The sequence below is a fragment of the Hyla sarda genome, chromosome 10 (genome assembly GCF_029499605.1).
Source record: "Hyla sarda isolate aHylSar1 chromosome 10, aHylSar1.hap1, whole genome shotgun sequence".
NCBI lineage: Eukaryota > Metazoa > Chordata > Amphibia > Anura > Hylidae > Hyla > Hyla sarda.
In genome coordinates, this window is record NC_079198.1 from 37,003,214 (window position 1) to 37,021,203 (window position 17,990).

A 17,990-nucleotide genomic window follows, 5' to 3' on the forward strand; every position below is an offset into this window, starting at 1 on the left:
AAGTCTTATTCTTTAAGATAGGTTTATTAGCACAAAACAACATGTTTACAGTCCGCAACGGACTCTTCGTCAGGCATGTGCATGTTAAAACAAATAGCCAGATTAAATATACTCTGTACGTACAAGTAAAGGTTAAGTGCATCAGGGTATTCACAATGACAGGAGTAACTCATCTTATCTCGAACGATCATACTGAACAGGATTATACAAGTGCCGTAGCGCTATAACAAGAAAAAAAAGTGTGAAAGGATCGGCCGAAGCGCTGCAAATGTTGGAAGACATGCAGTCGCTATAATGCAATAGTTGAGTTCAACTGGGGCGGGCTAAGACCAAGCGCTACTAATGATTGATGTGTAATCAGCAGGAGCACTACACATGACTGAATCATTGCCAGCACTATAGTGCAGTGACAATGTTCAAACGGAATGGACTTCAAGGAAGCGGTGATGTCGGATGAGTGAATGTAAGCACTTATCACTATGACTGAATTGGAGAGGAACAGTAAGACTTTCCAATGTCCCTTCTATTGTGTTTTACTCATAATGGCAATTAATGTTCACTAATGAATGGAAAGTTAACATTAATGGTATTAGGTGAAAAGAAGGTTTATAATAGGATTTGTCTAGTCTTGCGCAAATGACTAACAGCAGATTTGAGTGGTATTACAAGTTGAAACATAAGAATATTATGGTACTGCCAGTTGGGACATAGGCTCACTATGTCACCATGATAATAATGAGAAGGGACAAGTTAAATGGGAACTCCGGTGGTTAATATTTTTGGCTATATTGCATCTTCTTTTAATGTTCATGTTTTTGGCAATTTACATGTATTATATGTTTGTGTAGCATGTGTCTTTTTTTCTTACCTGTTTGTGGGCCAGGAAGTTCTGTAGTTCTGTGTTGGATATCTTACTGTTGTCCACATGTTAGGATTAGGCTGTGGACAACATGTCAGGGCTTTTTTTCCTCTGTTCTTTCAGAACTGCATGAGAGAAAAGCCACGCCCCCTCATCTCCCCCTCCCGGAGAGAAAGAGGCCAGAGCAGGGGGAGAGAGGACATACACAGCTCCTCAAATACCCTCCCCCTGCTTTGACTTTGGAGGACGCAGGTCTGCACTGAAAGAAGACAGAGAAGATAAGAGTGTTATCTGAAGGAGAGGATAACAAAGTGCACGGGCTGGGGGTGTATAGATTGCAGGGGAATAAATCTCAGACTGGGGATGATTTCTATGTGTGAAGTGGGGGGGGGGGACTCCTGAATGACACATGCTGGGAGTTGTAGTCCCTGTTATGTGTGTATATGATAGTGTTTACAAACCAGTGTGCCTCCAGCTGTTGCAAAACTAGACAGACTTTGGGCATGCTAGGAGTTGTAGTTTTGCAACAGCTGGAGGCACACTGGTTGGTAAACACTGGTGTATGCCCTATAGAGGTGTGGTGAACTACAACACCCAGGAGACTACAGAGGCAGCATGCTGATGTACACCACTGACTGAAGACTCCTGAATGACACATGCTGGGAGTTGTAGTCCCTTTTGTGTGTGTATGCCAGTGTATCCCAACCAGGGCTGATTAGAGATGAGCAAACTTTAAAAAAATGCGATTTTGCCGAATCGACGAATTTTCCCGAAAAGTTTGTTTCGATCCGAATTTGTTCGCGGCAAATCGATATTAAAAAAGGCTATTTCTAGCCTACATACAGCCTCTATAGTAGTATAGAACAGATTGCTGTGTCCTAAAATGCATATGGAGTGTGCTGGGGTAGTGAAATAATACTGTTATTCAGAATAGCATGCAGATTACCGGCATCGCTCTTAGAATCACTGCCGCACAGCAGCACAAAGCCTGGTGGTGGCATCAGTGTCAGGTGACCACATAGTGACTGAATGACATAGCGTGGAGGTGTTGGCAGCATGAGGAACACCATATAGTGGCTGAATGGCACAGCGTGGAGGTGTTGGCAGCATGAGGACACCATATAGTGGCTGAATGGCACAGAGTGGAGGTGTTGGCAGCATGAGGACACCATATAGTGGCTAAATGGCACAGCGTGGAGATGTTGGCAGCATGAGGACAACAAATAGTAGCTGAATGACACAGCTTGGATGAGGCTGAAGCATGAGCGCACCATATAGTGGCTGAATGACACAGCGTGGAGGTGTTGGCAGCATGAGGAGACCAAATAGTGGCTAAATGACACAGTGTGGAGTTGTTGGCAGCATGAGGACACCATATAGTGGCTGAATGGCAGCGTGGAGGTGTTGGCAGCATGAGGACACCATATAGTGGTTTAATGGCACAGCGTGGAGGTGTTGGCAGCATGAGGACACCGTATAGTGGCTGAATGGCACAGCGTGCAGGTGTTGGCAGCATGAGGACGCCATATAGTGGCTGAATGGCACAGCGTGGAGGTATTGGCAGCATGAGGACACCATATAGTGGCTGAATGGCACAGTGTGGAGGTGTTGGCAGCATGAGGACACCATATAGTGGCTGAATGGCACAGCATGGAGTTGATGTCAGCATGAGGACACCATATATTGGCTGAATGACACAGTGTGGACATGTTGGCAGCAAGAGGAGACCATTTAGTGGCTGAATGGCACAGCGTGGAGTTGGCTGATGCACTAGTACACTACACACAAGGGCTTCACAACCCCCCCCCTCAAAAAACAACACAATATATGACATGTTTGACAAAGATTTCTCATAGGTAGCACCCGCTATTAAAATATTAGAAATTTCCAGACCCAGGCCCCACCTCTGCGGCATCAGGAACCCATATATTGCCTGAAGGACACTGCCTGGAGTTGGCTGATGCACCAGTACACACCCGGGCTTCACAATCCGCATATCCAACAGTTCACAAGACTCTATAATGCAGGACGGTGGACCACCCAAAGACATTCTTCTCAAAAATAATAAACCACTCAATGTTTGATTTTTTTTTACAAAAACTAAGTCAATATGTGTGTAAGCGCATCTGTCTCCAAAAGATCAGATCACCAAAGGACTTTTTTTCACCCAAAATGATGAAGCAGAGTTAATCCCTGTCCGTATTTATTTTTATTTTTTTAATTTTCATTAAAAAATCACACGCAACAAGCGTTCCGTTGTGTAACGATTAGCATTCTGGAAAATTACATTTTATTACCGATACAATTATCAGCATATAAAAAAAAAAACACTACCCAAGAGTGTTTAATTACCCCATACATTACACCAGGAGCAGTCAGGCATAGGCCTCAGCAGTACCCAAGAGGCTTTAATAACCCCCTACCTTTGCACAATCAATTGTGAGATCGAGCAATACAAGGTGTGTTATGCCCTCAGATTTCCGGGCCGCTGGTGCGCTCCACTGAACGCATTAGCGTGTCTCTATCTTTCATCGACCAATGCTGGTAACCCACTAACTCCCGGAAAGGTAAGCTGCCGCGAAGCAGGTGGTCTCCCCCGGGCTTGTTTGGCTCCAGAATTTCCACTACTGCCACACCACACTGACTGCCAACCGTGCTACCGCCTTGCTGACTCAAGGGCAACCTGCAACTCTCTTCTCCCGATGATGAACCCCCCTTCTCCTGAGATAGAGCAATAACAGGGCCGCAGGCGCGCTCCACTGAACGGATTAGGATGTGTCCATCTTTTTTGGTAGCACCCGCAATCCAAAAATTAAAAATTCCCAGACCCAGGCCCCACCTCTGCGGCATCAGGAACCCGTAGATTGCCTGAAAGACACAGCCTGGAGTTGGCTGATGCACGAGTACACACCCGGGCTTCACTATCAACCCCCCAAAAATGCAAAATTTTATTGAAATTGTGTGACAAAATACCAGTTTATTAAAAAAAAGCGCATATACAGCAGTTCAGAAGACTCTATAATGCAGGACGGTGGACCACCAATAGACATTCTTCTCAAAAATAATAAACCACACAATGTTTGAAATTTGGTTAAAAAAATGATTACATGTGTGTAAGCACATCTGTCTCTAAAAGATCAGATCACAAAAGGAATCTAATCGCCAAAAAAGATTAAGCAGAGTTAATCCCTCTCCATATATATATATATATTATTTTTTTCATTAAAAAATCACACGCAACAAGCGTTCCATTGTGTAACGGTTAGCATTCTGCAAATTTTTATTTTACTACTGATAAAATTATCAGTAAATTTAACAATAACACTACCCAAGAGTGTTTAATTACCCCATACATTGCACCAGGAGCAGTCAGGAGTAGACCTCAGCAGTACCCAAGAGGCTTTAATAACCCCTTACCTTGCCCGATCAATTGCGAGATCGAGCAATAACAGGTGTGTTATGGCCTCAGATGTCCTGGGCCGCACTAGCGCTCCACTGAACGGATTAGCGTGTCTCTATCTTTCAAGGACAGGTGCGTGTTGCACGCTGAAACCAGTTCATGATAGGGATCTGGGATTGCAATTATTTAACCTTAAAACGAGGAATTACCAGTAAGTGACGGTCATAAGCTGGCGTTTATTAAGTCCCTGCCCTTTGTACACACCGCCCGTTGCTATAAGCGATTGGATTAGTTAGTGAGTTGGTTGGTGAGGTCCTCGGATCGGCCCAGGCGGGGTAGGAGAAGGCCCTGGCAGAGCGCCGAGAATTTAACGATCATTGTTGAAATTTGCATTAAGCATGTATTTAGCTACTGCTAAATTTCAGACAATTATAGGCCCAAGGCCTGAGGCACCAGGGAGGGAAGTAGTTTGTGAAAGACACAGAATGAGTCTGGAGCAGTCATTCGCAGTACCCAAGAGGGTTTCATAACCCCTTACATTTAAAGATCAATGTTGACATTTGCATTAAGCATGTATTTAGCTACTGCTAAACTTCAAAAAATTATAGGCCCAAGGCCAGAAGCATCAGTTTTCCGCATATTAGGAGCATAGTTGTCCCCCAGATTAGGCAGCATAGATGTCCCCCAGATTAGGAGCATAGTTGTCCCCCAGATTAGGCAGCATAGATGTCCCCCAGATTAGGAGCATAGTTGTCCCCCAGAGTAGGCAGCATAGATGTCCCCCAGATCAGGAGCATAGTTGTCCCCCAGATTAGGCAGCATAGATGTCCCCCAGATTAGGAGCATAGTTGTCCCCCAGATTAGGCAGCATAGATGTCCCCCAGATTAGGAGCATACTAGTCCCCCAGAGTAGGCAGCATAGATGTCCCCCAGATTCGGAGCATACTTGTCCCCCAGATTAGGCAGCATAGATGTCACACAGATTAGGCAGCATAGATGTCCCCCAGATTAGGCAGCATAGATGTCACCCAAATTAGGCAGCATAGATGTCCCCCACATTAGGAACATACTTGTCCCCCAGAGTAGGCAGCATAGATGTCCCCCAGATTAGGAGCATTGTTGTCCCCCAGAGTAGGCAGAATAGATGTCCCCCAGATTAGGAGCATAGTTGTCCCCAAGATTAGGCAGCATAGATGTCCCCCAGATTAGGAGCATAGTTGTCCCCCAGATTAGGCAGCATAGATGTCCCCCAGATTAGGAAGCATAGATGTCACACAGATTAGGCAGCATAGATGTCCCCCACATTAGGAGCATACTTGTCCCCCAGAGTAGGCATCATAGATGTTCCCCAGATTAGGCAGCATAGATGTCCCCCAGATTAGGAGCATACTTGTCCCCCAGATTAGGCAGCATAGATGTCCACCAGATTAGGAGTTTAGTTGTCCCCCAGATTAGGAGCATAGTTGTCCCCCAGATAAGGAGCATAGTTGTCCCCCAGATTAGGCAGCATAGATGTCCCCCAGATTAGGAGCATAGTTGTCCCCAAGATTAGGCAGCATAGTTGTCCCCCAATCAGCACGGTGACTATGGCCCCGGCCGCACTAAACACCCGCTCTGATGGCACACTACTGGCCGAGCAGGACAGCTTTTCCAGGGCAAACTCTGCTAATCGAGTTCGGCTGCCCAGAAGTCCAGCGGATCTTCAACGGTTGATGGCAGGGTCATGTCGAGGTAAGCCACCACCTGCTGGTTCAGGTCCTGCTCCATGTCCACCTGCTGCTGATGAGTAGCTTCACTACGCGGCTGAAGGAAGCTACACAGCCGTGGCACTGGAAGGTGAGCGCAGAGGGCCCCCAGAGTCAGACCTGCGAGCGGACGGACCATGTGGCCGATAGGCATCGGCCAACCGACTACGTAGAAGCTCCCTGAAGTAGGTCAGTTTGTCCTCCCTCTCAGTGGGTGTAAAAAAAGGCCCCCATTCTGGGCCAGTAGCGAGGGTCTAATAAGGTGGAGATCCAGAAGTCATCGCGCTGACGAATTTTGACAATTCGGGGGTCACTACGCAAGCAACTCAGCATGCATCGTGCCATTTGTGACAGTGACTCACTGGGACTACCTGCCTCCATCTCCACTGCATACTGCCACGGTGTGTCTGGGTCCTCTGTCTCGCCTCCCTCGTAATAACTCTCCAGCTCATCTGGCTGCTCCTGCTCCTCCTCTCCTGTCCAATTACCAGAAACACCGGCCATCTCATCCACCATAAACTGTGCTCCGCTCTTCCCCTCATCATCCTCCTCCAGTTCATCCCCCACAGGACTCATGTAGCCTTCTGATGTAGACGCAACATCTCCATTGCGGTGACCAGCCATGTTTTCAATCCTTTTTTGGAGTAAATGTAGGAGTGGAATTACGTCGTTCATGGCGTAATTCGAGTAACTAACAAAAAATGTGGCTTCCTCAAAGGGCCTCAGCAAACGGCAGGTGTCACGTATGAGCTGCCACTCGTTCACATTGAAGTTACACAGGGGAGTACTCCTATCTGCTTGTATCATCAAAAAATCCGTGATGGCTTTTCTTTGTTCGTATAGTCTGTCCAACATATGGAGGGTGGAATTCCAACGTGTGGCAACGTCACAAATGAGACTATGTTGTGGGATACCGTTCTGACGCTGCAGCTCAAGCAAAGTGTGCTTGGCGGTGTACCAGTGGCTGAAGTGCATGCACAGTTTCCTTGCCATTGTCAGGAAGTCTTGCAAATGGGGTGAAGACTTGATGAACTTCTTGACAACACGTGTGCCATGCAGGGCGAATGGTTCAAACTTCCTTGTCGCAGCGCGGCCACAATGTTCTTCCCATTGTCAGTCACCATGGTTACCATTTCCAGATTTCGTGGAATAAGCCATACTCGGATTTCTTCCCTAATGAACTTCAGCAGTTCCTCCCCTGTGTGACTCCGTTCGCCAAGGCAAACCATGTGAAGGACGGCTTGACACCGCTGTGCCCTACACACGTGGTACGATGAAGGGCCACCGAGATTTGGATGTGCAGTGGAGGCCGAGGACACGGGGGAGGAGGAGGAGGAGGCGCACACTGTAAAAGGACCAACTGCCTGGGAGCCAGAGCGTGGAGGAGGAAGCGTTGTGACCTGTCCAAGTTGATGTTGTGGCTGTGCAGGAACAACATTTACCCAGTGGGCCGTAAAAGACATGTATTGTCCCTGCCCGTAGTTACAGCTCCACACGTCAGCGCTCCCATGCACTTTTGAACACACCGACAGGCTCGAGGACTGGCCCACCTTCTCTTGTACAAACTTATGCAGGGCTGGTACTGCCTTCTTCGTAAAACAATGACGGCTTGGGACTCTCCACCTCGGCTCGGCACAAGCCATCAATTCCCTGAAAGCTGCAGAGTCCACCAGTTGGAAAGGGAGGGACTGCAACACCAGCAACTTGGACAGGAGCACATTCAACTTCTGTGCAGTTGGATGAGTGGGCGCACTCAGTGGGAGACACACTGTTGTCTCTTGGACATGGCTTTGCCGATCGATTGTTGGCGGAATGGTTGTCTACGAGCGGAAGAAGCAGGAGCGCAAGAAGGAGGGTTTGACACAATGCTCCCTTCGGCTGAAGTGGTGGAGCCTTGGCTGGATGACGGAGGGAGCGGATGGCCACTGGGTGATGCGTCAGGCTGGACCACTACATCGGAGCCACGGTTATCCCAGGCCGCTTTATGGTGGTGAATCATATGTTGACGCAGAGCCGTGGTGCCGAGATTGGGACCCTGGCCACGCTTCACTTTCTGCCGACAGATTTTGTATGTGACTACGCTAAGGTCCTCTCGATTCCTTATGAAGAACAACCACACCGCAGAGTAGCTGATTTTCCCACCCGCAGTCCGCACTATTTCAATGCTATTGGCGCCGTCTCCAGGAACCCCCTGTTCCACTATCTCCCTGAATGGTAGCGTGCCGCGAAGCAGGTGGTCTCCCCCTGGCACGTTTGGCTCCTGAATTTCCACTACTGCCACCACCACGCTGATTGCCAACCGTGCTACCGCCTTGTAGACAAAGAGCAAATCTCTTCTCCTGATGATGATGAAGCCCCGGCTTCTGCACCCGGCTCCCAATTGCGATCGGCTTCATCATCATCAAAAGATGTGTGCACGTCACTGATGTCCTCCTCGTGTTCCACAACAGTGTCTGCCTCAGGACCCTGAACAATTGAAACACCGCCTCCCACGTCACTCTCTGCATCACTACTTGCCTGCCATGCGGAGCAAGCGACGCATGTCTCCTCACATTCGTGGCTGCCCATTAGCTGCTGACTGTCCTCTATTACATCATCCTCACTAATTAGTGGAGCTGAACTCAAAGCATGAGATACTTCTTTGGGAGAGCATAGGACAAAGGCAATGGGATTACAGGGACTGCTCCCGGGCCATGCCAACTGAGGGTTGTGTCTGAGGAACCCACCGACTCTTGACTGGGGTTGTCATATGTCGCTTGTGATGATGGGGATGAGTGTGCAAACCAATTGACAAGGAGAGATGGGTCGACGACACGACCGCTGGGTGTTAACGGGAGCTCAGGCCTATTGCTGCGACTCCTTCTGCCACTCGCCCCAAGTCTGCTGCCAACTCTGCCTGACGTATGTAGGCCTCTGCCCCTTCTCTGTGCACTTCCTGGCACTTCCCTGCCTGACATACTTAGTGCGTTTATGAGGGTATAGAACAGCAGCAGGTGATTACTTATGGCTGTCCTTTCAAAGTATATAGGCCCTAGACAGAATAACAGTTACTAAATAGTACACTCCTTTGTTGTATGTATGCCCTTTGCAATGATGAGCGCACTGGTATGCGTATTTATACGCAGAAAAAACATTTTTTTTTTTAAATACACCAGCAGGTGTATACTAATGTGTGGAATAGCACTGAATTTAGCACCGAGACAGAAATACAGGTACTAAATAGTACACTACTTGGTTGTATGTATGCCCTTTGCAATGATGAGTGCACTGTTAAGCGTATTTGTACGCAGGAAAACCTTTTTTTTCTTTAATACACCGGCAGGTGTATGACGTGTGGTATAACACTTAATTTAGCACAGAGACAGAAAAAAAGGTGGTATATGGTACGCTATTTGCTTGTATTTAGGCCATTCGCAATGATAAGGCCACTGTTAAGCGTATTTGTACGCAGGAAAACCTTTTTTTTCTTTAATAAACCGGCAAGTTTATAACGTGTGGTATAACACTTAATTTAGCACAGAGACAGAAAAAAAGGTAGTATATGGTACGCTATTACGCTATTTGCTGAATTTAGCACAAAGACAGAGTAACAGGTGAAAAATTGTAAAAAGGCACTAAAGTCCACACCAATATGACTTATTTCTGAACAGCAGCAGGACCCAACAGTGCAGCACCACAAAAAAAATCCAGGGATTAAACCCTAAATTGCACTCTGTCACACAATTCTGAGCAGCAGAAGATTTGTGGAGCAAATAAAAATTAACTCAATTGGGCTGAAAAATAAGGAGATAAGATGCTTCAGAGAGTTCAGGCAGCTTGGAGATCTGTATGAGGCAGCTGACAGCTATCTGCCCATCTCTGCTGCAATGCTCAATAACATGAATAGGAGGTTTAGCTATCAATGATCCTTCTCAGAGTAACAGCACAGCACTCTGTGCACTCCTGCCTTTCCCTAATGCTGATGTGACTAGCAGTTGCAGTGTAACGCTGTGGTATGCTCATTTATTTACACACACGCAGTCCCATCCTCTCCATCTGACTGCATAGATGAAATGAAGAGAGGCAAGATGGCCGACGATTATATAGGGGCTGTGACATCACAGGGGTCAGTGAACACTGATAGACTGCATCTCACATGTGGTTCTGGGTCAGCCCGCCTACCTTCATTACCGCCACTGTTTCCTGCCCTCCCATAATCCCCTGCCCCATGTGCTCACATGTGGATCCGCCATCTTAGGTCTCCAATAGGCTGGAACACTGTAAAATGGAGTTTAATGAAGCGATTTGTGCGATAGAATCGCGGCGATATTCGTATTCGTTGCAAATCGAATTGTTCATGAAATTCGTAACGAATTCGGGTTCGTCAACTTCGATTCGCTCATCTCAACTTATTATATTAGTGTGCTGTGTATAAGGGGCCAACCCGGGAAAATAGTAGGATGGGTAAAAGGCGGAACAAACAAACAAAACAAAAACAAAAAGGAGCCTCCCCAAACCAGCAAGGCATGTGGCATGCTGGGATTTGTAGTTTTCAGCACAGCAAGAAACAGGAAATAGAAGCAAAGATAGGAAAACAAAGTGGGGGATAAAAGGACAACAAACAACGAGAATAGAAATGAAACAAAACAAATAGGGTAAGTCAAAAACGGAAAAACACGTTGATCACTGGAGTACCCCTTTTATAATAATAGCTAAAATAATAACTGAGGAACCATACAGTCTGTGGCTGATGTTACAAATAGCTCTATCACACCATAGCGGGGAATTGATGGTCCAATAGGACCTTCAATATTGTAGTTGATAGAACCAAAGTAGAAACACTTAGGTTTTAAAATATGGTAGGAATTACTTAAAACAGAATGATTAAATAATCTTAATATGTGCATGAGACCTATGTTTACTATACTTAGGGTTTAACACCCTAAAGACTCGATTAAAAAGTGTATGAGGCCCTATTTACAACATGTATCAATCTGTATACAGATTTTAATTTGAAGAAATTATGTTTAATCACAGTAGGTGAATACTATTATTCTCTAACATGTTCCGAGCATTATATATATATATATATATATATATATATATATATATATATATATATATATAGCCTATTATATTTTTTAAATGCTTGAAAGATGTTAGAGAATAATAGTATTCACCTACTGTGATTAAACATAATTTCATCAAATTAAACTCTGTATACAGATTAATCAATGTTGTAATTAGGTCCTTATACACTTTATAATCAAGTCTTTAGGGTATTAAACTGTAAGTTAAGTAAACATAGGTTACATGCACATATTAAGATTATTTAATACATTTTTTTAAACCTACAGTAAGTGCTTCTATTTTGGTTCAATCAACTACAATATTGAAGGTCCTATTAGCCCTTCAAATCCCCGCTATGGTACGATAGAGCTATTTGCAACATCAACCACTGATTGTATGGTTCCTCATTTAGTATTTCAGCTATTATTATTAACTTGTCCCTTCTCATTATTATCATTGTGAAATAGTGAGCCTATGTCCCAACTGGCAATACTGTAATATTCTTATGTTTTAACTTGTAATACCACTCAAATCCATTGTCTTTTACAGCAATACACTGTCAGTCATATATGCAAGACTAGACAAATCCTATTATAAACCTTCTTTTCCCCAAATACCATTAATGTCAACTTTCCATTCATTAGTGAACATTAATTACCATTATGAGTAAAACACAATAGAAGGGACATTGGAAATTCTTACTTTTCCTCTTCGGTTCCAATTCAGTCATAGTGATAAGTGCTTACATTCACTCATCCAACAGCACCGCTTCCTTGAAGTCCACCTTTTTTGAACTTCGTCACTATACTATAGCGCTGGCAATGATTCAGTCATGTGTAGTGCTCCGGCTGAATCCATCTCTTTCTAAATTTCGCTATAGCACTTCTTCTCTCAGTCATTCATTCAATAGCAGTGCTTGTTCTGGGCCCTCCCCTTTTGAACTCTGTTACTGCATGACAGCGCTCACAGCTATTCAATCATTAGAAGCGCTTGGTCTGAGCCCACACCTGTTGAACTCCGCTATTGTATTATAGCGCCTGCATGTATTCCAACATTTGTATCGCTTCAGACGATCCTTTCACACTCTTTTCCTTGTTATAGCGCACTTGTATAATCCCATTCAGTATGATCGCTTGAGCGGAGTCTGCTATGAGCGTGAGCTGATATAAGATTACCTACATCTATACACATCAAATTTGCAAATGTACATAGGGACATATGGATATTTCCCATTGTAACTTTGATTTTAACAATCAGGGTGTATATGTTACGTTTTTAAGATGAGTTACTTCTGTCATTGTGAACATTGTGCACGTAACCTTTACTTGTACTTACAGAATATATTTTAGCTGGCCATTTGTTTTAATATGCATTCACCTGCCTGACGAAGAGTCTGTTACAGACTGGAAACTCATTGTTTTGTGCTAATAAATCTATTTTAAAGGATAAGACTCGATGTCTGAGCTTCTACTTTGAAAGAGAGGACCAGCGCTGTGCCCTTTTCTTCTATTTTACAAGCTTCTTCTACAGGGATAGCCACGCTTCCACAGGTCGAACTACAGCAGCAGGTCCCATTGTATTGCATTTTTTGTTTGTTTATGAACGTAATACACTAGGGATGCGTATTCCCATTTTTTTATTTAATTTTTTTGTTTCTGTTATTCCTAGTTTCTAACATGGATCCCTATCTCACTTCTGGCCCCCATCATATATCCTATTTCATTTATCCGCCCTAGCATCAGACCCATTTAATTCTCTTATACCTAATCCCAAGTGCCCCAATCATCCTTGGTCCCCAGCATGGCTCCCCTTCTTATTCTGAGTCTTATTCTTGCCAGTACAGCTTGACATGGGTACAACAACTCATCATCCCTGACAGCCTCCCACTTCCTTCATATGATGATTGTAATTTAAGAGACTCCTCTTCCTGATTTTTCAGCTACAATGAAAGTGCATGATGCTGGCAACTTTATTTATTTTCCTTAAAAAGCAGTAACAACAGAGGGAGAGTCTTGTAGCATAATGTGGAGTTACCCTACAAGACTAATTTGTTTTGATTTCAGCTTATCCTATTCATGATACAAGTAAAATCACTTTGACCAACATGAATACATTAGCAATTTAAAGAAATACAACAATCAGAAATTCATATAAACTATTCAAATGTCCTAAATGCATTAAAGTATGCTGTAAATAATTATAAAGACATAATCTGGGTTTGCTATGAACCAGTTCCTCCAGCATGCCAGGGGGTACCCAACAATTATGTAATTGCTGAGTTTAAAGCAGGTCACTGCTGCCTTATTTTACTACATAATGTAGTAATGTACATAATGTATTATCTCATATTATTATATGTAACTCAACCAACATGTATTCTATTTTTTTTGTTTGATATTAAATTCTTATTTAGTAGTCTAAACTTTTGAGAGGAAATGGGATTAATAACACGTGAAGCACAGAGGCTGACAGTTATATTATTAGGCAGGTAATTTCTATGGTTACTTTCTGCTAGGTTAGCCTTACTCGTGATTTGTTCTCAAAACCATGCTAACAAAATTCACATAGAAAAAAGATGGCAATATGTTGTCATAGATATCCTTTAAATGTTGCCATGACTGTCAGTTTTCACTAGTGATTCTTCATCAGTCTCTGTTGACATTGATTTATTAAAGCAAATAACATGTTATTGAAATTGAGCACTCTAAGATCAATGGCTTGTACCAGTTATCACAGACAAAAACTGTATAATGAACAATCTCACATTTTAGGGTCATAATAAACTATTTCTAGAAATTAAAACTTGACTATTTAATAACAGTAATATTGGGGTATAATTACTTACTATGGTATAGCTATTGGTATAATACTTTCCTTTTACTGACCCATGTTTCTTTTGTTCAGTCTGTGCTGTTCTTAAATTTACTGTAAACTTGTGTTCTCCTATGTTGCAGCACATGGCCTACAGATGTATATTGCATTTGATGTATATTGTATCTGATGAGTCCTAATGCGAATCAACAAATGCAAATATTGCATCTAAAATGGCAGATCCACATGTGAGGACATGGGGAAAGGAATCCTGGGAATGCAAGAACAAGGGTCGGCGGGATGACCCTGAATATCATGCAACATGCAGGCTGAAAGCCCAAAGCCCAAGCCCAAATCCAGCCTAGAAGCACAGATAGGAAAGGGTGTGAGATTGAGAGAGAAAGTGCAAATGTGGGTATATCACAGCAGTGATTCACTTGAAGCCCAAATCAAGCCTCGAAGCACTAACAGGGAAGGGGGCGAGATTGAGAGAGAAAGTGCAAATGTGGGTATATTACAGCAGTGATTCACCTCAAGCCCAAATCCAGCCTAGAAGCACTGAAAGGGAAGGGGGTAAGATTGAGAGAAAAAGAGCAATGTTGGCTGTAGTACACAGCAACTGTGTGCTGCAGCACTGGTGTGTACAACCACTGAAAAGCTAATAGTAGCCAGTCAGTTAGAGTGAGCAGAGCACTAATAGCATATTGTACTCTATTAAGTGTAACCTGTGGGTACATCTAAGTGGTGTACCATTTTGTTCATGTTAAAGTCTTAAGGGCCTAGTTACTGTGAAAGGCCAGCCAAAAGTACACACCTGCTGGTGTTGTAGACAAATACTGTTTTAACCGCAGTGGAGTGCATTGTACTGCCCTCATAAGTGCATAGCACATACGTACATCTAATTGGTGTACCATTTTGTTCCTGTTAAAGTCTTAAGGGCCTAATTACTGTGAAAGGCCAGCCAAAAGTACACACCTGCCCAAAAGTACAGAACTGCTGGTGTTGTACACAAATAATGTTTTAAGTGTAGTGGAGCATATTCTACTCCCCACATAAGTGCATACCACATATGTACATATATGTGGTGGGCCATTTTGTTCCTGTTAAAGTCTTAAGGACCTAGTTACTGTGAAAGGCAAGCCAAAAATACACACCTGCTGGTGTTGTAGACAAATACTGTTTTAAGCATAGTGGAGCATATTCTACTCTCCACATAAGTGCATAGCAGGTATGTACATCGACATGGTGTGAAAGGCCAGACAAAAGTACACACCTGTCGATGTTGTTGCTGACACATTAAATAAAACTTTTTAGGTTCATCTATTTGAAATCTTCAATTTAAATGTTAAAAAAATATATTTAATCTTTTCAATTGTGAGGCCCTATGGTCTCGTCAGGCTGTTGCCACCTCCAGGATGAATCAATCAGCCACTATATGGTATCCTCATGCTACTGCCACCTTCACGCTGTGTAATTCAGCCACTATATGGTCTCCTCATGCTGCCGCCACCTATACGCTGTGTCATTCAGCCACTATATGGACTCCTCATATTGATGCCACCTCCAGACTCATTGTCATTGTGTCCCTCTGCGAGAGTGATTCTAATAGTGATGCCTCTAATCTGCGTGTCATACTGAATAACAATATTATTTAACTAACCCAGCACACTCCCTATGCCTGCTAAAGCAAGGTAAAGTGTTCTACACCCCCATTGAGGCTCTCTGTAGGCCAGAAATAGCTGTTTTTAATAGAGATTCGCCGCAAATAAATTCGGAACAAAACACATTTTGGGGGAAAATTTGGCGAATCGGCCAAATCAAATTTTTCAAAAATTAGCTTATCTCTAATTGTATCACTTGCCTGTTTCTTTAAATTGACTAATTAATTATCTGAGAGATTACTAAATAGTTTCTTTTTTTTGGTTCGTTTTTGGTTTATATGTACTCATTAGCTTTTCTGTACAGTGGGTCACCCCTGTAAGAAGTAACACTTTCACAAAACATGAGTTGGGGGTAGATGAGTTCCCTCTGATATGGTCTCTGATTATGATTATAGTTTACCCTTGTATGTGATCCTAAAGTGCTTTTGTTATGCTATGCGCTCCGGCCGGACATGCTGGCCATGATTGCATGGTCCCGTTAACTGCTGCTGACGACAGGGCTGGGAGTCGGATCGCGGGACGTGCCTGCATCGAGCCCCAGTCCGTCACTCACCGGGTGTTTCTTCTGCCCCTGCCTCTGCCAGTGCGCTCATTAGTGTAATTCACCTGTGGCTCATTGATATATTCCTCCACTTTCCTCACTTCCCTACTGGATCTTTGTTGCCTTGAGCCTGAGAGAAAGCATTCCTGTTATTGCCTTGCTGTGTATGTGATCCTTTGCTCAGAGACCTGATCTTGCTGCTTGCCGTCTGCCTACTTACCATTTGCTATGTTCCTGAATATGCTGATGTGCTGCCTGCCCTGACCTTCTGCTATCCTGACTATGAGTTGCCTTATCCCTCCTGTGCCTCGCATCTCCTCAGCCGCCTGTGTGGTCAAGCCGTGTCAGGAGTAACGACCTGAGTGCCGCCTGCCGCAGCAAGTCCATTCTGCTTTGCGGCAGGCTCTGGTGAAAACCAGTGGCACCTTAGACTCCGCTCCCTGGTACGGTCCGAGTCATCTGCAACACAGGTCCAGAAGATCCACATCCACCGGGGCTCCTGTCTTCTGAAACATGAGTGTTACGGTAAGATCCAGCCATGGATCCTGCTGAGGTACCCCTGCCTGAAGCCACGGATCTTCTTTCCATTGTGGTACGTCAGTCGCAGCAGTTGGCCAGACAGGTGCAGCAAGTTTCTCAAATTTCAGCTATGATGCAACAGCTTTTGGCCTTACAACAGTAGCAGGTACTGCAACCTGGCCCACTCCCACCATCAGCTCCTGCAGTGTCTTCTGGCTTCCAGCTACGTCTGCCTTTACCTTCCAAGTATGATGGGGATTCCAAGTCAAGCAGAGGCTTCCTTACAAAGCGCTCCATGCACTTGGAGCTCATGTCTGAACTATTTGTGACAGAACGTGCGAAGGTGGCCTATGTCATTAGTCTAATGTCTGGAAAGGCCCTGGCCTGGGCTACACCCCTTTGAGACCGCGGTGATCCGGTATTCTCCAATTTGTCTGCCTTCTTAGCAGAATTTCGCAGTGTCTTTGAGAATCCCGCACGTGCCTCTTCTGCTGAGACGGCGTTGCTTAACCTCTGTCAAGGGAATTCTTCCATTGGTACCTACGCGGTTCAACTCCGCACCCTTGCCTCTGAACTTGCATTGAATGAAGAGGCTTTGTGTGCCACATTCAATAAAAGGACTTTCAAGCAGGATTAAAGATGCCCTCACAGCACATGATCCTCCATCTTCTTTGATTGAACATATCCTCTTGGTTAGAGGCATTGATGTGCGTTTTGCTGAGAGACAGGAGGAACTGTGCTTAGAGAGGGAACCTCTCTTGCCGAAGAGGCTATGCAATTGGATCGTTCTTGTCTTACACAACAGGAGAGGTCACGATGACGTTGTCAGAATTTGTGCTTGTATTGTGCTCGCCGGAGCATTTTCTCAAGGATTGTACAGCTCGCCCACAGCCTCTGGGAAACGCTTGCACCTAAGGTTTGTGGGAGAGGCATCCCTGGGTGTGAATACTTCCTGTCCACGCTTAACTATTTCTGACATCTCTACGCCAAACTGCAGAAATGCCTGTTCGTGAAATCTAGTCTTCTGTTTCTTAGCTACATTGTCTCTCATCAGGGCCTGCAGATGGATCCAGATAAATTGTCTGCAGTATTGGTTTGGCCTCGTACTTCGGCCTACATGCTATTCAACGCTTTCTGGGATTTGCAAACTATTATAGTCAATTTATTCCGCATTTTTCATCCTTGGTTGCTCCTATTGTGGCTCTCACTAAGAAGGCATCTAATCCTAAATCTTGGCTTCAAGAGGCTGAAGAGACCTGATCCAGAGAGGCCCTTTGCTTTGGAGGTTGATGCCTCATCTATTGAAGACTGAACTACTCCCTATCAAGCCAGTTTTGGAGAAATGGCGACATTTATTGTAAGGTTCTTCTCATCCGGTCAGCATCTACCCTGACCATAATAATCT